Source organism: Callithrix jacchus, chromosome 9, assembly GCF_049354715.1.
Source record: "Callithrix jacchus isolate 240 chromosome 9, calJac240_pri, whole genome shotgun sequence".
NCBI lineage: Eukaryota > Metazoa > Chordata > Mammalia > Primates > Cebidae > Callithrix > Callithrix jacchus.
The window spans coordinates 67,274,000-67,297,044 of NC_133510.1; the positions used below are offsets into that span (position 1 = coordinate 67,274,000).

A 23,045-nucleotide genomic window follows, 5' to 3' on the forward strand; every position below is an offset into this window, starting at 1 on the left:
GCCCGCCCGCCCCGCCGAAGCCCAGGCTTTCAGTCCCAGCAGTAATGGTCCGGAGGAGGCAGGAGCGTCATCCACAGACGGCCGCAGAGAACAGGGGGACCGCATTTGAAGCTGATCAGAAACAGGGGCTCCGCAGTTCCAGCAGCTCAATGAGGGAAGGCTTCCGGGAGGAGGAGGCTTGGAGAGGAGGTGAAGAACATAGAGATTCCTGAGCCCGGAGTAGAGAGACCCAGTGGCAAGAGACTCGGGGAAGGGGTGGCCAGAAAAGTTCCAACCCAGGAGTCAACGCTCAGATGCCCCCACCCTCCAGGCTGCTGAAGCCCGAAAGGCATTCCCTGCTGCTCTCCTTCACTCATTTGTTCAGGAGTCAGACCCCACCTGGCCCAGCTAGTTTCCCTGGCTGAGTTCCCTCCTACTTCATTTCCCATGGAAACTAGGCTGAGGGGGACAGGATGGCATTTCTGGCTCCTCCCCTCCCCACTCCAGTAGGCCTCGGGAGCCCAAGGGCCTTGGGAATGATTACCCCGGACCTGCACCTCCCCCACTCTCCACCATATTCCTGCCCATTTATTTTATGTGTTCCGGTAGAGGAAGCGGACGCTTGTGTGTATTTGTGATACTTTGTGGATATGTATACACATCTGTGTGTACACACCTGCAGGACTCTGCACTCTGCTTTGCTCACACTCCCAGGCATATACACATGTGTGTCTGAGCCTGCTTACACAGATAGGGGTCTGTGCGGGCATCCTGGCTGAGGGGGCAGCTGTGGCTACACAATGGCACACATTCACATGCCTGCCTGAGTGCCTGTGCCTCTGTTGGCACTTAACACCCCTCTCTCTCCCTCCACCATTTTTCTGTTTAAAGGCTCTCAGCCGTCATCATCTTCCTCCCGTGAAGCCACCACCAAACATTTCCCAGCAGTTTCAAACCCAGTCAAGGCGAGTGAGCCTTGTGCTGGAGCAGGGAATACCCGACAAAGCCTGAGTGCTGGCCTCACTTCCCAGTAGGCCCAGCCATGCCTGTCACACCCTCTCTTCTCAGGCCTGGCTTCCTCTGCCTTTAGCCCACCTCTAGCCCCTCCCAACGAGCTGGCCGGGGTTGTTACCTCAGACCACGCCCTTGGGGGAGCTAAGGGTGAGGACAGAATGTCCTTCCTGGTTGGCCATTTCAGTTAAAGCACAAGGACTTCCAGCAAGGCTAAAGAATGTCACCCCTTCTCAGTGATCTTAGTGGAGACTCACCAGCCCCCTGCCTACTCCGGACCCTAGCCATGGGCATTGGGTCAGCTTAGGCCAGAGGCAGAGAGGTGCTCAAGGAGACCTGCTGTGGCATTGGCCGCAGAGCATGTATGTGTGTGTAAGAGAGAGAGAGAGTCAACCTGGAATTGCGCCTGGTTGTAGCTTGAACAGCCCATGGATTACCTGGCCCTGTGATATTTGCATTCATAGGAATCTCACTGCCCTCCTTCTCCAATGCCCAAGCGGGCAAAAGAGACCAATTGTTTAATTTACACACACACACACTCCAACTTCCTTACCCCTCAGGGCTCATCTTCGACTCTTTGTTTCACCACTGCCTCTCACACCAACACCTGCCTTCCCATACCTCCCCGACAAGTTCTGCCTCTGGTCCTCTCATCCCCCGCCCCCTTCCCCTTGCAGGATCTGCACTCTGGAGGCTGTGCCCACCTAGGCCAGGAGTTCCTGCACCCACTTCTCCCCTAAAGCCTGGCTGGGAAGTCTTTGTCAGGACACTGCCGCTGCCTTGGGGCCCTGGACACGTCACTGCCCCTCCCTGGGCCATGGATTTTTTCACCCAAGATGAAATCCCCAGATTCCATACCTGCAGAGGGCTGGGGAGGACAATGGCAAGGAGAAAAGGTCTCTGGGCTTTTTCAGGCCCACATCTGGGTTTGGGGGTGGCACTTTGAGCAATATTTCCCCATTCCAGGGCCTGCCTGACATTCACCCCTTGGCCTCTCCTCCCCTCCCTGAAGCATTCCAGGCCGTTCCAGCACCAGCCAGTCTCTTCCTGCCTCTCTATTCACAGGCCAGCACTAGGAGCCCACTCGGTGCCAGGCAGTGCACACAAACATCCTCTGGAGGGCTTCCCAAGGCACCACCAACTTGAGAGGCTGCAGACAAGATTCCTGCCCACAGGAATTCACAGTGCAGCCATCCATCCAGCCTCTGTCTCCATTGGCCTCACCGAGACCACCTTAGGAAATCCTGGGCAGAACTGTGAGGCAAGTTAATCCTACAGTCTTTCCCCACTGGTCATCTGCCTGCCCAAACGTGGGCTCCCATCTCCATAGCACTCTGTTACACACACAGCCAAGCACACCCCCACTTTCTTCCCACCACCCTCCTAGCTGTCCCACCTCACCCTCTAGAACCCGGCTGTGAACTCCAGGCAGGCCCCAGTCCTCTTGCTTTGCCTGGCTCCGCTAAACCTGCCCTAGAATCCTCTGTCCCCGCAGCCCCTGCGACTACTTTCCCAGAGAGGAGGCATGCTGTTTGCCTCCTTGCTGTACTTTGAGAACTATTACTCATTGTCTATCCCCTAAAAACATGTACTCTGACTCATAAAGAAAAAAATAATTTTTTCATTATCTTGGAATGTGAATTGGACTGTGGCATATTTGTGAAAAGATAGAGCAGCCTAAATGCCTGTGCATAGGGAAGTGAAGTGGTCAATTCATTTAATCCTGTGAATTGATCATTCAATGGAATACTTTCTTCATGTACTGATTAAGTTTTTAGCCTTTATATATTGATTGCACAGATCACTGTGGTTCTAAAACTCCTGTGAGTTTTAGAACTGCCATCCAGTTCCACCAGGCCTGCCTGAGGCTGATCTCTGCTGGCCCCACGCCACCTCCTGACCTGACTCTCTTCATGCTCACTGGGGACTCTGGCACCTGGGTCCTGCTTCCTCTCCACCCTGAGCTCCCTCGCTCTCAGTGCAAATGGCCCAGCCAGCAGCTTATCCTTTGAGTTCCTTGAGCTCCTCAATTCTTTCACTTGCATCCTTTTTCTCTTGCCTATACCTGAGGTCACACTCTAGATCCTAAACTGCAGGGCCATTGATGACAACTCTCACTGTCATGGGTGGATTCCTCAGCTACACCGGAACCCCCAGTCCTGAACTTGGCTGTTCCATTTTCTCCCCACCTCCCACCCTCCTTTCACCTTTCTTTCCAGCTTGGGTTCCCTAACTGTTACCCTCACGCTCTCACCCCTGACACTTCAGTCCCCACCTGGATAAACCTCTAGCCCTACTCTGCTTAAACCTCAGACTCCTCTCCTCGAGCACTAGCCTGCAGAGCATTAGTAGAGAAACCACATCTTCAAGGTCTGGTGTGACCACCAATGCGGTCCCCAGCTCAGCAGCGTCCATTTTGCCACTGGGCACTTCTCTCTGCCTTTGGTCAACAATGTCTCCTGAGCCTCCTGGTTGCTATTGCAAAGCTTCTCAACTCCCGTCCTATCCCCTACCCTTCGCCCTCACCTCTCATCCTCAACAAGGAATCACAGCATCCTTCTTCACTGCAAAAATCAAGACCATCTGGTAAAAACTCCTTTACCTTCCTTTCCCCACCCTGCTACCCTTCCTCCCTCCCTCAAGCCTCTAAGGACAGACTCTCCTTCCACCTATGCCCCAGACACTGTTCTCTCTCACCTCCCCTCATGCTGCATCCCATCAGTTGTTCCCCTTCCTATACTTCCACCGATTCTTTCTCCCCACGTCTTCCTCTCCCTCTGGCTACCTGCCCCTTTCCCTTCATAGCTAAGTTTCTTGGTAGAATTGGCTGCATGAATTTTACTGGAGCTGTGGGGGAAGAAGTCAAAGGTCAGGAGCTGAGGTTTCAATGGGGAGAGGAAGGAGAAACAATGAGTGCCGATTACCAAAACTAAGCAAGTTCCGTAGGAAGAAAAGCTGGGATGGAAAGTAAGCTGGAAAGGAAAAGATGGATTTTAGAATGGGGGAGACCTGAGCATATAAGTTGGCAGAGGAGGAGACAGAGACATGTTTAAGATCTCTTAAACACGAGAGAGTGAAGCTAAGTAATAGAGCAAGGTCCAGCGAGGTGGGTTTAAGAGTCTGGGTGAGGAGAGAGAGCATGGGGAGAAATGCCAGATATAAGTGAAGGGGAGGAAGGCAGCAAATCACACTGCCACGTGTGTACCTATGCAGCAATCTTGCATGTTCTTCACCTCTACCCCAAAACCTAAAATGCAATTAAAAAAATACAATAAAGGCCGGGTGCGGTGGCTCAAGCCTGTAATCCCAGCACTTTGGGAGTCCGAGGCAGTTGGATCACGAGGTCAACAGATCGACACCATCCTGTTCAACATGGTGAAACCCCGTCTCTACTAAAAATACAAAAAATTAGCCGGGCATGGTGGCCCATGCCTGTAATCCCAGCTACTCAGGAGGCTGAGGCAGGAGAATTGCCTGAACCCAGGAGCCTGAGGTTGCGGTGAGCCGAGATCGCGCCATTGCACTCCAGCCTGGGTAACAAAAGCGAAACTCCATCTCAAAAAATAAATAAAATAAAATAAAAATGAAAAAAAAAAGAGTCTGGGTTAGACCAGTCATTGTGCCCAGGAGAGACACCTTGATGTCTATGGCAAAAAGGAGGAGCTGACGGCAGCCAGCGATATAGATATATATCCACAGGTGGAAAGGAGGCTAATTCAGAGAAGGCTCTACCGACTCTAAGAGAAGGACTAGTTCTGCTGCCAGGGGAAACAGAGACAACACTTCGTAGGTCTGTTCTGTCCAACTTCTCTACACTTGAACATCCTGCACATACACTTTCTTTGGTCTCAGTCCATGTGACGGTTACTCTCTATCAAAGAGATCAGTAGTCTCAACACTACAGTGCTGTGGCAGAAGGTGTGGGCTCTCGTTCGACTCAGAACACCTCTTCCTAGCTACATGACCTTGTAGCTGACCTCCATGAGACTCAGTTTCTTCATCTGTAAAATGGGAACTCAATAGTGATTATCTCATGAGGTTTGAGTATGGAAGGAGATAATGTATACAATATACCTAAAGCTCTCTGAACACATTTTAAAAAGTCAACAAACTGAAGCTGTTGTTGAAGTGATTGTAGCAGACGGTCCCTGAGACATCTGCCATGTTTGTGCATATTCCTAGCCTCTCTTCCCGATGGGGGCCCAAGAAGAATGGGACTAGGGACATCACCTCCCTTAATTTGTCCCGTATTTGGCCACTACGTGGTTCTCAGGGAAGGCATTCTACAGTGTCCTACCTTCCCTCAACATGCTCCCCTCCTCCCCATACCTGTGGCTGTGGGTGCGCCTTCCTATACACTGACAGTCCTCACTCACCTTCTCTTTCTGGCCATTGGCATCCTGGCATTTCCCATGTACTTGCTGGACTTTCTGGGCTTGTGGAGCTGGATGTGCAAAAAGTGGTTCCCCTACTTCTTGGTGAGGTTGTCTGTGATGTACAATGAACAGATGGCAAGCAAGAAGCGGGAGCTCTTCAGCAACCTGCAGGAGTTTGAGGCCCCTCCGGGAAGCTCTCCCTGCTGGAGGTGGGCTGTGGCACCGGGACCAACTTCAAATTCCACCCACCTGGGTGCAGCGTGACCTGTATTGACCCCAACCCCAACTTTGAGAAGTTTTGATCAAGAGCATTGCTGAGAACCGTCACCTGCAGTTTGAGCGCTTTGTGGTAGCTCCCGGGGAGAACATGCACCAGGTGGCCGATGGCTCTGTGGACATGGTGGGTCTGCACCCTGGTGCTGTGCTCTGTGGAGAACCAGGAGCAGATTCTCCACTAGGTGTGCAGAGTGCTGAGACCGGTGAGTGAGTGAGGGAGGTGTGCGAAGCTGAACAGAGCATCAGGCTGCACGAGGACACCTGTGGGTTCAGGCACAGCTCACAATGAGGGCGACTTTTGACAAGACATTTTACTCATTTGTTTGTTCATTATTTATTCAGCAGACATTTCGAGAGATTTTAAGAGTGCTGACTGCGTGCAGCAACACAGTTTTCCTGGAGTGGGAAAATTGGTCTCAGAGGGCTTAAGTGAGCTATGAAAAGACACATGGCTCACAAAAATGGCAGAGACACAACTAAAACTGAGGCACCTTAATTTCTAGGCCAGAGATCTTCTCAGCATGCTGCTCTACTGATGGCCTTCAGCCTGGTGTCTCCCAAATCCCATCACAGAGTCCAGTTTCCTAAAGGTGAGAATTACCAGTCCCCTGTAGTACATGCCAGAACATCTCCCTTCCCTAACAAATAAAAACTTGTAAGTACGCAGATAGCCATCTTTATTTGCATCGCATGTTATTCAGTTCTTACTCTGGGGCCTCATGAAGTCACCTACATGCCATTCTCTAGACCTTTTCCCTAGTGACAGTCATTAGTCATTGTTTCTGGGTAGTGGGGAAAGCATACAGGGAAAGAATGTAAGAGATGGAAGAAAGGAGTTTCTCCAAAGACCTTGCTTATGTCACCATGGGGTGTCTTTGAACACTATTAACTTTTCAGGGTTTCTTACTTCATTATTTATAATTGCGAAGGCAATTCATCAATGCAACCTCATTATTAAAAATAATTCAAGAATTAAAGAACACTGGCAAGGTGTGGTAACTCATGCCTGTAATCCCAGCACTTGGGGAGGCCAAGGCAGGCAATTGCTTGAGCTCAGGAGTCCAAGACCAGCCTAGACAACATGGCAAAACCCTGTATCTTCAAAATATACAAAAAAGAAAAAGAAGAAGGAGGAGGAGGAAGAGGAGGAGGAGGAGAGGAGAAGAAGAGCTGGGCGTGGCGGCACGCACCTGTAGTCCCAGTTACAGTTACATGGGAGGCTGAGGTGAGAGGATCTCTTGAGCCCAGGAGGCAGAAGTTGCAGTGAACCGAGATTGTGTCACTGCACTCCAGCATGGGTGACAGAGTGAGACCCTGTCTCAAAAAAATAATAATAATAAAATAATTAAAGAACATGGGAAAGAATTGTAGCTACTCAAGTTTCCCCTCCCTGGTAGTTGGAAGTTTTTCTATCTACCACAAGTCTACTAATAGTTACTTTCATCTTTCGAGTTATATTTGAACTCATATTTCACTAGCATCATACCAAAAGCATACAGTAACACCATCCCCTCAATTTAGATCACACCTAGAGCACCTTCTATTTCCTGTCCTCACCCCCACAGCCCTTCTATCCCAAATCCTGGGTTTGGTGGGAATAATCCATCATTTTAGTTTCAAACTAATACTAAGGGTTTTTCTTCCTTGTCTTCTCTTTCAGAAACTCTTTCTAATTTACAGTAGTTTAAAATCACTTTCTCATCACTCGTGTATTTAGTACACGCTTCACTAGATTTATTGCTCTCCACTGTTTCTTGTTTTTATCTTCCTCTATTGTGAGTTTTAAATTGTTTTGTTCGTTTTTCAATTTAAGTGTCAATTGCTTAGACTAACTTCTTGGATAGTTTCCTTAGGAATGGTTCATGGAATATCTCTGTATATCTGAAAATGTCTGTCTTCTCCCGTCACACTTAAATAACATTTTGGCCACGATTCTTAGATCTGAGAACTTTCCCCAGAAATTGTGAGTATTGTTCTATAGTCCTTGGGCCTCCCAAGTTGCAAAAGACGCTGTTAGTGGCCTTCTGATTCTCTTTCCTTTTCAGGTAACTGGTTTTGTCGTTGGTTGTTTTTGCATCTGGAATTTTTTTGGATTTTTTTCCTTTCCTTTGAAGTTCAGAAACTTCACAGCATGTGATTACCTATGGGTCTTGTTTCATATTTCTAGGCACTCAAAGAATGCTTCTGAGCTCAATACTCAAGTCTTCCCTGGGTCAGAGACGTTTTCTTGTTCTGTTTCTTTCTTTATTGATTCTACTCCATTTGTTCCTTTCTCTTCTGGAACAAATACCCACAAGATCTCCTAGCTTTAGGATCACTGCTCTTATCTTCTCACTCATCATTTCCATTTCATTATGCTTTTGTTCTGTGTCGCAACATCGTTTCTCCATTTGACATTCTAGATGACCTCCCCCATGGCCCAGCAGTATTTATTCTACATTTTACTTCCTCTGTTGAATTTTAAGTTTAAGATTTTTTTTAATTGCCAAAAGCTTATTCTTATTTCCAGATCATTTCTTAGTAATATGCTGCTGGATTTGGTGCTGTGGATTGTTTTAAAGTACTATTTTCTAGGTGGGGCACAGTGGCTCATGCCTGTGATCCCAGAACTTTGGGAGGCCCAGGTGGGTGGATCACCTGAGATCAGGAGTTCGAGACCAGCCTGGCCAACATGATGAAATGCCATCTCTACTAAAAATACAAAAAATTAGCTGGGTGTGGTGGCGGGCACCTGTAATGCCAGCTACTCAGGTGGCTGAGGCAGGAGAACCAGTTGAACTCAGGAAGTGGATGTTGCAGTCAGCCAAGATTGTGCCACTACACTCCAGCCTGGGTGAAAAGAAGGCAACTTCATCTCAAAAAAAAAAAAAAGAAAAGTTCTACCTTCTTTGTTCCATTGTCCTCAGTAGGAGGCACCTGTTTTACTGTTGGTTTTCTCTTTCAGGCTGGCAGCACTCTGAAGAGTGAGGAGAGCCCGCAAGTTATCTGGCTGCTCCAGGTATGAACAGATAAGGGCAATTTTCTTCCAGCTCAGGTAAACAGAGTGAGTCTCTCTCTAGGGCAGCCAGCGTCCATAGATTTTACGGCCACGGCTGGATCCTTCTCTTGTCCTGAGAGAGTGGATCCACCCAGCTCAGGTAACTCAGAGGGTCTTGGCTCTGCTAGACAAACAGGCTTCTCCCAAGGCCTTTGGCTCCAGGGTTCAAGGAACCTGAAGCTTCTGATGAAGCTGCTTTGAGCTCTAGCAAAAGACCAAATTTATCTATCCACCGTCATTAGCTCATTAGCTTTTTATCCTGTTAGCTGAGTATCCCAGCACAATGGGGAAAAAAAAGACCTTTCTCAACTTCAGCCACCACTTCCCAATATGCTCTTCAGACAGATAAACATCGATATGAATATATACATTTTTATCAAAGCTATACATGCTGGCCAGGCATGGTGGCTCACGCCTGTAAGGCTAACACTTTAGGAGGCCAAGGCAGAAAGATCATTTGAGTCCAGGAGTTCAAGATCAGCATGGGCAACATAGTGAGACCCTGTCTCTACAAAAAAAAAAATGTTTAAGACCAAAGTGGCATGCACCTGTAGTCCTAGCTACTCAGAAGGTGAGGTCTGGGAGGATCACTTGAACCCAGGAGATAAGGGTTGCAGCAAGCCGTAATGGTGCCTTTGCACAGCCTGGATAACAGAATGAGACCTTGTTTTAAAAAAAAAAAAAAAAAGTTATGCAAGTGTGGTTTAAAGATGCGAACCATAAGACTTATTTTGAAAAATAACAGCTCTTACCTCCACACAATGTCCACTCCCCAATGGCAACCACATTCAAGTTTTAGCCTATTTTAAATTTTATATCCATATCTCTAAATAACATGTTTATACTGCTACTTCTCAACTTCTTAGGTTTGAGCATTAACTATTGACTTCTCACTCTGCAAAGTAAGCATTTACTTCTCTTTAACAATGATCCCAGGACCACCACATCTCCCACCTCCCCTCATCCTTATAGAATTATTTCATTAATTGATACACAGAGCAAAGGGGTAGAGTATACTTCACTTACTTTTGGAACCATTTAATCCATATGTTTCCCTACTTTCTCTTTTCCCGGAGTTAATAAATCATTCCAGAATCTCCTTCATGGACAGATTAATTGAACATATCAACTGTTCTATGAATTTTATCATCTGGAGCCATTTTTCCCAGAGCGTCTCCCCAATCCCACCTGGACTGGATGCTCTCTAGACCTGATGCACTGTTCTCACCTTGGTACCTCATGTCACCATCATCAGGCTAGGATTTGTCTCTTGCTGGAGACTTTCTGTCTCCTACAGTCTATCTCTTCCTTGGTTTACTTTTTAGTTTTGATAGAGCATATCCTCTGGTAGCTTTCTGAGGTTTGTGAGGAAAATGTGTTGAGAGTACATGTCTGAATCTTTTTATTCTCAAGACTAATTCATAGTTTTGGCAGCTGTGGAATTTTGAGTTGTACAGTGCTTGCCCTCAATATTTTGAGGGTGTCCATTGCCTTCCAGCCACCAGTATCACGCTGAGAAGTCCGAAACCATTCTGATTCTAGATTTCTTATGTGAAATCTCCCCCCAACTATAAGTTTGCTGAATCTTCCCGTCCCAGTGAAATGACTTGATCTTTTGGGGATTTAAGGCACTATTGCAATCAACAAACTCGTATCTTTCCATTCTGGAAATTTTCTCAACTATATCCTTGAGTTTCCTTCCTTTACATCCTTTGTTTTCTCTTTCTGGAACTCTCCTTATTCCGTTTCTGGAACTAACTCCTGAACTGGGTTAGTTTGCTCTCCTGTTTCCTAGCACTTTGTCCTTTTTCTCTACTATCTAGATTTCTTTCATATTCCCTTCAAAGCCTTTTACTAAATTTTGCATTTCTGCTATCGTTGTTTTAACTTCCTAAGGCTCATCTTATTTTCCGACTGCACGATTTTTATTGTATTTTGTTCTTGTTTCCAAGATGAAATATCTTCTTTTTCTCTCTGAGAATACTAATAAAAGGGAGAATATTGGTATTAATTAATATTGATAATTTTATTTTTATTTATTTTTACTTTAAATACATTTTTAATATATTAATTTTTAAAATAATTTTTTAAATATTTCCATCTTTCCGCTTAGTGTCTGCTCACAATTTGTTATTTTTTTATTTTTTGGATTGTTCTTGTTGTTGCTGTTTGTGGTCTAAGCTTACATGAGAGGCTCTTCTCCAATGAGGAGTGACTTATGGATGACTCACGTTTCAGGGGGTATCACTAAAGCCTAGTCACTCCACAAGCATGAAGGAGGCAGGTCAGCCTTGGCGAACCAGCTAAACCGTTCACATAGAGAAATCACAGTGTCAGTGTTCTGGGGGTATCTTTCTCAGCTGGTCATGCACAGAGAAGAATCTTCCAAATCACTGCCTGGAATGTATAAGCTTGGCTTCCAGCCATCTGAAAACAAAATGAGAAAAGAGGACAGAGGGGTCTCAGCATTCAGTTGTAAACTTTCACTTATTCTTTTATCTTTTCAGTGAAGTGTCTATGCCCTCAATAGGATGTACCCTCTATTTAGCCATCTCCAGAGAATAAACCTCTGCTGAGGTGAGGATGGACAGAATTTGGTTATTCTGAGTGGGGTAAGGGATCCTAAGTTCCAATAGCCTATTAAACAGACTTCAACCAGACCTCTAGGATTTTTTTTTAATCGGCTTTTTTTTTGAGGTACAGTTTCCTCATGTCTCTGTGTACACTGTTAAATAAAACAAAAAGAACACATGCTGTTACCACAGGACCTCAGCAACTCGGGGGCTTAAGGCCTGTCCTTTATCAGTCAGGTTCAATAAGAAGACAATACCCATGTCAGTTACTTGAACAGAGAGAAGTAATGTCATGAATTATTAACTGAGGCTGGCACGTGGCTCACATCTGTAATCCTGGCACTTTGGGAGGCAGAGGCAGGTGGTGGATCGTTTGAGCCTAGGAGTTTGAAACCATCCCGGGCAACATTCCAAAACCAGGTTTCTACAAAACATTTTAAAAACTCGTCAGGTGTGATGGTATGTGTCTATAATTCCAACTACTCAGGAGACAGAGGCAGGAGGATGGCTTGAACCCAGGAGACAAAGGTTGCAGTGAACCAAGATCACACCACTGCACTCCAGCCTTGGTGACAGAGTGAGACCCTGTCTCAAAAAATAAATACATAAATAAGAATTATTAACTAGGCATAGAGTCGTTGACTGGGTAAGTGAAAGAGTAACTAATTCTAAAATATCACAGAACTAGCAGAAGTAGCTACCATAGATAGGGCTGTGGTGACAGAGGGAAGAAGTTAGAGGTTATAAAAACTTGGAAACCAGCCGCTCATGCCTGAAATCCCAGCACTTTGGGAGGCCGAGGTGGGCAGATCACCTGAGGTCAGTTCGAAACCAGCCTGACCAACATGGAAAAACCCCATCTCTACTAAAAATACAAAATTAGCTGAGCATGATGGCACATGCCTGTAATCCCAGCTACTCGAGAGGCTGAGGAAGGAGAACCACTTGAACCAGGAGGCAGAGGTTGCCGTGAGTCAAGATCGCACCATTGCACTCCAGCCCAGGCAACAAGAGCAAATCTCCATCTCAAAAAACAAAAACAAAAACAAAAAAAACTTGGAAACTTAGAGGAGGAGCCCCTGAAACTCAAACTTCTAAGTTGAATTTCAGGGGCTCCTCCTCCAAGTTGGGTGCCAAAAGCAGGGCCCTGTGGGCCTGGGACCCAGAGCTCTAAGAAAGGGTACTAGCTGGCTGGTGCTGGCATCTCTGAGTGGGAGGGCACAATGAGGCTAATTCTCCAAGTGCAAGGAAAACTGCCAACCGGATGGCAGGGTGAAGACACACCACTCACAGAAGCAGCAAGCAGAGGGGATGCCCACAGAAAGCAACGCCTTGCAGTCTCCCTCTGGCGCCCCCTATCTGCACATCCCAGCCAGGAGCCAGCTGACAAGGTGCACGTGAGCCATAGAGTGGGCTCCAGCACCCTAAAGCTGAGAGTCTAATCTTGAGTTTGGAGCTAAGAGACAATAACTTCATAACTGTCAGCTGGCAATGCCACCTACTCTGCATCACATTTTCCCTGAGCTGAGACCTACCCATTTTTATGGCATTTGCACCCATATCACCAGGGCTTCTCCAGCACAGCCCCTGAAACCATCAGCGGAGTCATGGGTTAGAGTGACTGAAGTGCCCTGGTTCTGGCTTTCTGGGGGAGTCATGTAATACAAACAGCTTCCATTCCTACCATCATTCCTGGTACACAGCAGGTACCCCCAAATATTTCTTGAATGAAGCCAAGCCTGTATGCAACTATGTGCTGATTAAACCAAGATACTTTTGCCTTAAAAAGCATCTACTATTTTTTTAAATAATAATATGCTATTATGGTATAAGTCTGGCATTCAAATTAGGGCAACCCTTTAGAAAAACAACCTGGTTGAAAGTCATATCCATGAAGATGTTAATCACAGTGCTATTTATAGAGTGAGAGATAGTAGCTCATGTGTTCTACAACAGAGGTGTGGTTACGTTGTGAAACCATCTGTCATTAGCATACTATGTCTGCATGTAAAATCGGAGTTATGGGAATGATGGCGTACTATCAAAAAAATACTTATGCTTTGGGGAAGTTGGATACCATGATGGGTGGAGCAGAGATTTCAGAGTCAACACCGTCTGGGTTCCCATGCTAGCTCTATCGCTTATCCGAAGTACAACTGAGACTCCTTGAGCCTGGTTTCTTTATCTCTAGTATCAGGAAAATGCCTACTTCCCAGGATTATGTTAAGGATTAAGTGAGAAAGAGAAAGCAATCTATACAAATCTTGGTACATGCCAGGTATTTTGTAAGCAGTGAATGTTTTTATTGTCTAAAGTAAATCTGCAGAATGGAAAGAGGTAGCACCATTACACTCACAATTATGCTTACAAGAAAAACAGGTGCACTGCAGGAAAAAACTAAAAGGAAATACATTTAGATACTAAACAATGATTGTATTGAGGGCTGGAATTATGATTGACTCCCTTTCCCTGTTCTCCAGATTAAGTCATAATTCAGTATATATATTGGATCTCTGCCCCCAGCTTCTGACACAGAGCTCCTAAACCCTTGTAATATCCTGAGTGATGGGATGCTAGGAGCACCTTTTGTTCCAATATTTAGTCTTCGATCCCTGTTCCTGACACAGAGCTCCTAATTTCCTGGACAATAGGAGTAGGGTTTTTGTTCTAATGAGCTGACTGCCGGTGGGCTCCTGGATAGTATCAGGATAGGGGCTGGTCATAAGAAAGGTCAATGTCTGATTAGAAGCTTGGAACTTTTAGCCCCATACCCCACACTCTGGGGAGGGGAGTAGAGCTAAGGGTTGAGTAATAATCTTTCATGCCTATGTAATAAAGTGTCCGTAAAAATCACACCTGTAATCCCAGCACTTTGGGAGGCTGAGGTGGATGGATCATAAGGTCAGGAGATCGAGACCATCCTGGCCAACATGGTGAAACTCTGTCTCTACTAAAAATAGAAACATAGTTGAGTGTGGTGGCGCGTGCCTGTAGTCCCAGCTACTTGAGAGGCTGAAGCAGGAGAATCACTTGAACCCAGGAGGCGGAGTTTGCAGTGAGCCGAGATGCACTCCAGCCTGATGATAGAGTGAGACTCCGTCAAAAAACAAAAAATAAAATGTCTAAACTACAGGGTAGGCGAGCTTCCAGGTTGGAGAATACATCCATGTGCCAGCGCCAGGAGGGTGGTGCATCACAACTACTTGAGGACAGAAGCTCCTGCACTCAGGACCCTTCCAGACCTCGTCCTGTTTCCTCTTCATCTGGCTATTCATTTCTCTCTTGTACAACCTCCTCTATGATAAACCAGCAAACCTAAGGAAAGTGGCTCTGAGTTCTGTGAGCCATTGATTATTGAACCTCAGGAGGGAGTGGTAGGAACCCTGGATTTGTGGCCACACTAGACAGAGCTGTGAGTGCCCAGTACTTGCGACTGGCATCTGAAATGGGAGCAGTCTTGTGGGACAGAGCCTTGAACCTTCAGGCTCTCCCCTACCCTGGGTAGTTAGTGTCCAAACTAAAATCATGGGACACCCAGTTGTCTGCAGAGAACTGGGGAATTGTTTTGTGTAGAAAACCCACACATTTGCTGTCAGCAGTGTTGGGCGTAGAGAAATGGTTTCCTTTGCATATATTATTAATGAAATTTCATACTTTAATAACGGCAAAACAGGCTGAGCACAGTAGCTCGCTCCTATAATCCCAGCTCTTTGGGAGGAGCTCAGGAGTTCGAGACTGGCCTGGGGGAACATAGAAAACCCCATCTTCACACACAAAAAAAATAAAATTACAAATAAAGTATTGTTTTTAATAATAATTTTTAAATTATTCTTTTAAAATTTAAATGTGGCATGAGCCTGTGGTCCCAGCTACTCAGGAGGCTATGGCAGGAGAACGGTTTGAGCTTAGGAAGCAGAGGTTACAGTGAGCAGAGAGCATGCCACTGCACTCCAGCCTGGGTGACAGGAGTGAAACCTTGTTCAAAAAAAAAAAGGCAAACCTATCATTTTTAAGAAGTTATAAGCAAAACACTCCAAAGATCAAGAAAAGCAATGATTCATTGGTCAGCAAAAAGTCCAAAGAGTTGCCTGCCTTCCTGAATAATGCAGTCCCAAAGCTATTAGGTGGAGCCAGGAAGGCAGGCATCATGCCGGGACACCAGTGGGGAGGGTGTTTGTCCCAGTAGAGACAAGGGAACCTGTGCTGGCAGTGGTGGCTACACGGAGAGACTGGTTATACACACAGGTATGATGGAAGACACGCTGAAGGAGAATGGCTTTGTAAGTTTGGAAAGGGAGAAATTGAATTAACCATGTGATCATGGGTTTGGAATTAGAGATTTCAGTGTGGACTCAAGGCCTTCAAGATAGGCAGGTAGACAGACAGACAGACAGATAGACAGATATACAGATATAAATTGTGTAGATGTATATTTACATAAACACATAGATATGTACATATACACATATTTGCTAACTCCACTGATGGTTTTATTTCCCATAGAATATTATTTATTCAGTCAATAGGTTATATATCTTTTTTTATTAAAAGTCTCATTCTTTCCATGTTGCCCACCACCCAAACAAGCCTTAGAGTTGCTGGTTTAGAATGTTTAAGCTTAAAGGCAACATCCTGTCCCTGACTCCAGTCCAAGAATCACTGACAAACTCAAAAGCAGTGAGGGGAGCTAATGCCAAGATCTCTGTTTCTATATCCCATTCTCCATCAAGAGAAATGACTGTACCTTGGAGAAATGGCCAATGCCACGGGTGGGACAGGGAAAGCGCAAGATGAGCTAGGAATATCTTACTTCAGAAAGCGAGGAAGTACCTAAAGAATGGGGTGGGGGTCAAAAAAGGACACAGAAGCCTGCTGAAGGGGTGACCCCTTGGCCAAGCTGGGAGATTTTCAGCGTCAAAATAAATAATGAGGCCAGGTGCTGTCATCGCAGCACCTTGGGATACCAAGGCAAGAAGATCACTTGAGGCCAGGAGTTCAAGGCCAACCTGGGCAACATAACAAGATTCAGTCTTAAAAAAAAAAAATTAGCCCAGCATGGCAGTACACACCTGAAGTCCCAGCTATTTGGGAAGATGAGACAGGAGGACTGCTTGAGCCCAAGAGTTCGAGGTTACAGTGAGCTACAATCACAGTGCTGTACCCCAGCCTGGGTGGCAGAGCAAGAACCTAGCTCAAAAATAAATTGCAATTAATAAAATAAAACCAAAATAATGAGTAAAATTAAAATCCCTGAATCTATACTAATATAAATAAAATATGAATAAATAAATGCAGAGAAGATAAAGTATTTTTTCTTTTATTACACTTCTTCTGTACAGAAGATGCCAACTAATAAATGCAGAAGTAATAGTGAACTTGGCAACTATAACAGTAATAATTAGGCCAAGAAACCTCCATGATGCTAAAACTAGTGGGAGGAAGTTTGCTGAAAATCGAGATACCTAAGGATCTCTCCATAAAGTGCTTTTTACACTTGATCTTAGCCAAAAGGCCGAGAAGTGATCATAAAGTGCTTTTTAATTACAAAGAGAGAAAAGTAATTTACCTTGGAGAAGACTGGCACACACCATCTTAAGCCATCAGACTTAGCATCACCGGTCATAGAACAAATTGAGATGGTGCAGGGCCTGACGGGATGCCATGGGAAGAATACAGCATGGTGTCTCAGATTTTCCTGCCAGAAATGCAGAACCAGAATCGATTCATGAAGAAACATCGGCAAACCCCATCAGAGGGACGTTCTACTAAATAACTGGCGTGTCACCCTCACAAGTGTCAAGGTCACGGAAATCAAGACGAAGGAACTATTTTAGATTCGAGAACACTAACCAGACATGACAGCTGCACGCAAGCACGCCTGAGTCTGAACTGGAGCCTTCGCTCTAAAGGACATCATCAGGACAACTGGGAAAACTCATGGGGTCTGAGGACTCGATGGCAGCAACGGATTAAGATGAAATTCCTGGTGTTAACGGCTGCACTGTGGTTGTGTGAGAAAGAGAATGTCCTTGTTTGTAGAAAATACACATTAAAGAATTCAGGACTGAGCGGCCATCAGGCCAGCAACTTCCCAAATGATACAGGAAAAAAAAGGTTCTTGCAACCTTTTCATAAGTTAGAAATTATTTCAAAGAGAAAAAAAAATGTCCAAAAACTTTATTTTGGCTGTGGCTGAAAGCTCCAACTCTTCCTTTATCTTACTAAAGGCAAAGGCTGCAGCCAGTTCAGGTGGCCAAACCTGTTCATCCTGACTGACTCGGGGCAGGTTGCCAGGTGCGGGCAGACAAGCACCTCCCAGTGCAGGGGTTCAGGCCCCAGGCTGGCCAGGGAGGGCTGGCGGCTGGGTGCAGGCAAGGATCCAGTGAGGAGCCTCAGCACTGAGCACTCCAGGAGGAGGTCAGACGCCTGTGGCCTCTGGGGCTTGGAATAGAAAGCAAAACAAATGGGGATTTTTCCTACCCTCCACTGGGACCAAGACCTTCTCATCAGGCCCTAAGGCTCAGAGAAGGAGTAGCCTGGGGAAGGGAGGAAGGGAGAGGAAGAGAGGGAAGAGAGGAGCACCTTTGCTCTCGTATTGTCACATTTTATATATATATATTCGTATTCATTTTATCTAAGTCACCAGACCCTGTTGTCCTTGGCCCTCTATGCCATTTCCCTACACTGTTTCCCCAGCAAGGGTGGCAGGGCCCGGCCGGCGCAGTTGCCAGTGGAACCAGGAGAGGGCTGCCTTACAAACCCGTGTTCAGCGGCCGTCACTACGGGTTTCTGAGGTTTGTATTTCCCTACAGCAAAGCTGCTGCTTCACTTTTTGCATATTTTAACAGGTTTGATGTTTTCCCCAGGATAGTCCCATAAATTTCAGAAATGGAAAAGCAGTGTTTGCTGATGCGTATCTTCTCCATACAACTGTGAGCTGCTAAAGGCAAGTGCTGTGCAAACTCACTTTTCTACCCACTCCCTCCCAGTGCCTAAGAAGGCTCGGTCCACAGCAGGCACTCAATGAACGCTTTGTTTCTCTGTTCGGGTGTGTGTGTGTTCCTGCACTGCCTTTTTCTGCACATCTGGGAGGCAAAGAGGTAAGTCCCATCATCACGCCACTTCCCTCCATGTTTCAGCCTGCAAAGGCTCTCTCTGAGGCACCTAATTCTTAAATAAGGTCGTTCATATTATTGACTGTCTAGAGCGGTGTGCTTAGTTCCTGAGAGATAGATAAGCTATTGTCATCTGCCACAAGAAACAAGAGAGATAGTGGTTCCCAGCTATAAGGAGCTGGGCACTGGGCATGTGCCTAGTGTGGCTGAAACGTTGCCTACTGCACAGCACAAGCTCGCCTCCACCCGACCCTCTCATGAGCACTGTCCATTGTACTGAACAGTCACAGTTTGCAGCAACAGGGGATGATGGACCCCGCTCGGAGTCAGAGGTGTGAGAAAGAGGGTTAAAATGGGAATTTCCACTCCTCAGATGTTCTCTAAAACCTGGTGGAAAGCACAACTGGGCCCTCACTAGTGACTGCGATGATCTAGATAAAGAACAGAGGCTCTCTGGAAATCAGAGATGGGCTCTGAACTGGCAGGCTAGCTTCAGGAGCTCTGATGCAGGTGATGGGGGTCCCCAGGCTGGGCAAGCTCTAGAGCTGGGGGTTCTGTCCCCAGCAGCAGCAGCTGTGAAGACAATGCCTTTGGGGACATGCTGGACCTTTTCAAGCTGTGCTATCTGAAAAGCATCTATGCATCATACAGCCCACGTCAACAACAGAGCTGGAATGCTTCATCCAGCCCCAGGGCCTTAACTTCTGAGATCCAGTTACTAGCAACGGGCATCGTGATAAGGTGGCAGCCAGGTGCATGTCTGATCCTGCCTGGGTCCAGCATCTGACCCCAATGTGACCTCCCTCCTCTCCAACCTGGGCCTGACTCATGCTTCCAGAACAGGAACTCGAGGATCCCTGCTGCCCAGCCATAGTTGACTCATAGCTGGTCCAGGAGTTGCTCTGGAAGGGGCTCAGGACAGCTGTCAGCTGTCGAGGAGGGCACACTTGTCATTTCCTGAGCACCTACCATGTGCTAGGTACCAGGCACACCTCTGAATTTTATTGGTACCATTACCTTGTAGGGGATTTCTGATCATTCCTAGAAAGGGGAAAAGTGAGGATCAGGCAGAAGTGAATTCAAAGGCCAATCTCCCAGCACTGAGCACAGCCATCCACTCACCCTCAGTGCATTCCCTGGGGCCAGTCAGCACCATCCCTGGGAACTGCTGTTTCTTTTAAAAAAAAAAAATGGGCAGGGCATGGTGGCTCATGCCTGTAATCCCAGCACTTTGGGAGGCCAAGGCAAGCGGATCACTTGAGGTCAGGAGTTCAAGACCAGCCTGGCCAACATGGTGAATCCCATCTCTACTGAAAATAAATACCACAAAAATCAGCCAGGAGTGGTGGCACATGCCTGTAATCCCAGCTACCTGGGAGGCTGAGGGCATGAGAATCACTTTAACCCAGGAGGCAGAGATTGCAGTGAACCGAGATTGTAACACTGCACTCCAGCCTCGGTGACAGAGCAAGACTGTCTCAAAAAAAAAAAAAAGTGTATATACAGGGTCTCACTGTGTTGCCAAGGCTGGTCTTCAACTCCTGGGCTCAAGCCATCCTCCTGCCTTGGCTTCCCAAAGCCCTGGGATTACAGGTGTGAGCCACCTCACCCAGCCCCACTGTTTCTTCACTCATTCCTCCAGCCCACAGTTATCAAGGGCTTCCTCCCCTCTGCTTCTTGGCCAGTCAGTCCCAGCAGGCAGACTTTGGGAGGCCCATCAACTCTCCTGAAGGAGCCAGGCTTGGCTGGGAAAGGGGGCATCTGGACCCCAGGTCCACCAAGGTAGAGGCAGGTGTCCCCACTCCTTGCAACCCTCTCTCAGCCATGGGGTGGGGCTAGCATGGCCTCCATGGCTGCAGAGGGGTCTCTGGCCTGGACTGTAGCAACATCTTGGCCGCACACTCCTGCACCCTGCAGGTGCTTCGGGGAGGCATCCTTGCTCTTCCCTGGCATCAGCCCTACAGTGGGTGAGCAGGTGAGGAGACAGAGGCAACGAGACTACCTCCCATTCCTGTGGTTTCAGGTGCCTGGCTGATGTCAGGCCGGAGTGATGTGGCAGCAGGGTGGGAGGGTATCACTGTGTCTGGGGCCTGAATGTGGCTGAGGCTTTTCCTTAAAAGCTTATAAATCTTAAATATGCCCCCTTTCAGCACAACCACTTCCCTCGAGCCTTGCTCACTGCTCACACTTGCCTTTATGGCACCACAGACCTCCCCCGGGGGGGGTCTCATATCCCTCGAAAGTGCAATGAATACAGGTGTGTGCACATAACTCACGCAGGCAGATAGTCCCTCTCAGGCACACAGGTGCATGCTATGAGCAGCCTTATGCAAACGCCCACAGCCCCTCCTACCTCACACATGTCCACGTGGCTTCATGCTATTCCCGTGCTCACTGGCATCCCCAGGCACAGATGAGCACACACTTGGCAGGGCACTGAATCTCCAAGTATGCAGGGAACACCTGACTTTGTGCTATCACGCATGCTCCCGAATGTACACACTCACAAATACATAAAGTCTGCAGGAGCCTGAATTCCATCACACACCTGCACACCCACCCAAGCAGGAGGTACACACTCATATCATGCACACACACCAGACGCACACATGCATGCATGAACCGTAGACTATGCCCAGGTGACCACACAGCATTCACATGCTTATCCCCCCCGCTAGACATACAGGTGGGACCTTCAGGACATCAGGAGTGAGAGTACAGCAGGGAGGGAACTGCAGCTGGCATGATGCTGCAATTCCCAGCCTCACCTCTGGGGGCCGCTGTTGGGTCCACAGCCCAGCCCTGGGCTCCGAAGGGCAGGAGCCTGCCTGAGGCACAGTCCCACTGGCCTGAGCCAGCAGGTGGCACAAGCTCAGGCTGGGCTCCGCCAGCCTCTAGGAGCGAGGAGAGGGACATCGTGATGGCCCTGGTCTCCCTGCAGGGTATGGGATGAACTCTGCTGCCCAGATGGGCAGGGGCTGCAAAAAGAAAGAATGGGCAGCTTGAACTCAGGGAGGGTGTCTGTGGTGGGGCAAGTAGTTGAAGAGAACGCGAGGGTGGAGGAGGAGATGGGAAAGGGAAGGGCAGGAGGTTAAGGAAGAAATAAAGGAGACAGTGGGCAGGACTGAGGGGAGGCAAACAAAAAGGTTGAGGCCAGGAGGGGAGTGAGAGAGAAGAGAAGGAAAAGGGAGGAGAGAAGAGGGGCCAGAAGGGGACAGAGCAGCACGGGGGTGTGAGGAAGGAGGAGAGGGACAGGCACGCCCTGCATCACCAGCCATCCAGCATCCCTGTCCTGCCAGCCCCGTCTCCCGTCAGGACAGACAGGCCAGGGCCCTGCTGCGCTGTACCGCCTCCCTTCTCCAGACCCAGCACCTCAGCATCCCTGGATTTTGAGATCCAAAAGGCAGAGCTCAACTTACCCTGCATGGAAGGCAGTGACTCACACAGATGAGCCTGCTAAAGCACCTTTTCTAGCAGCAGAGACCCTCCAGGGAGGATGGGGGCTTGCTTTCCCCTCTTACAGGTCTGGTGGAAACACCCCACTCTTACCCCAACTTGCGGTGACCCCCGAGGGGGAAGCAATGAGCAGAGCACTCTGCTCCAGCACCTGCTGCCTGCCTAACACACACATGAGGACAGCTTCCAACAAAACACAGGTGGCAGACAAAGGTGTCCCAGAAAGGCAGGTGGGGGAGGCTGAGAAGAACTGGGGAGTGGACACCGCTCATCTCCCACAGGCTCAGCAGCTCCCTCAGGACATGGGGAAAGCTAGGAACCCTGAGACAGCACTGGAAGTTCTTGTCGCCTAAATCTCTCCTGCCTGCTGCACGTGGACCCCATTTCTTCCCATTCAGCGCTCTGCAGAGGCAGAAGATGAGCAGCAAAGATCTGTAACCTTCGGAGCTGGGTGAGTGCAGGGTCCTCACCCCATTATGCCTAAGCTATACCCCCATATTCCCTGTCCTCCCAGCCCTGAAGGACCTAGTCCCACTGCACAGGGGTGGTTCAAATGCCCAATACGCTGTAAGGGTCTGAGAGAGCACCCTGTGTCACAGAGAAGGGGAGGTGGCCTTGGATCTGGGATCTTGTTTGCAGCTCTTTATCATGGACACACTCCCAGAACTTCCAGTCCCTCCTCCTGAAGTACTCCCAGAGCTGGCCAAGAGCCCACCTCTGGCCCTGGCATGGCCCTCAGGGGCCTGGTGGGTCATGGGCTTGCCTCTCCCAGTTCCTGTGTCCCATAACTCAGGGACCAGATGGAGACACCATGACTGTTGACTAATCAGATACCTGACTATGTGGGAGAAAGGCCTTGCCCGCTCCATTCTTCAGATGAGAACACCAAGGCTCGGCAAAGTGGCATGTCTTTCGGAGGGCCAGTAGAGCAGACCAGCCTGGGAGGACTAAGGGAGGTGCTGGAGGAGCGGAGGCCACAGCTCCACCACCTGCTCTTGTAGTCCAGCCCTCCACCTCACCCTTCCCCCTCCCTCAGCCCTGCCCAGGGAGCAAACCCCGACCTGGTGAAGTCCCCACACCCTCCCACCTGGGCAGGCCCACCTCAGACTGCCTGCGCCAGACCCACACACTCCATCCCCACCTCCCTCCCCAGGAGCATGTCCCCCTCATCACTCCACTGTTCAATGAAATCCAATGACAGACCCCCCCATCCTCCCCATTC

General features: G+C 48.0%; 1 long non-coding RNA gene and 1 pseudogene across 1 annotated transcript in view; one reads left to right on the plus strand and one right to left on the minus strand.

Annotated features, from left to right (window-relative positions):
- The first annotated feature begins 44 nt into the window (after positions 1-44).
- On the plus strand, positions 45-5,857 carry LOC118144497 (thiol S-methyltransferase TMT1A-like; annotated as a pseudogene).
- Positions 5,858-5,960: 103 nt separating this feature from the next.
- LOC144577772 (uncharacterized) overlaps positions 5,961-23,045 on the minus strand; it is a 47,577-nt gene continuing 30,492 nt past the window's right edge. The window contains exons 2-3 of the long non-coding RNA XR_013522337.1: positions 16,819-16,947; positions 5,961-11,106 (exon numbers count right to left, since the gene is read on the minus strand). This is a non-coding gene — a long non-coding RNA (uncharacterized LOC144577772). The remainder of the gene's footprint in view (positions 11,107-16,818; positions 16,948-23,045) is intronic.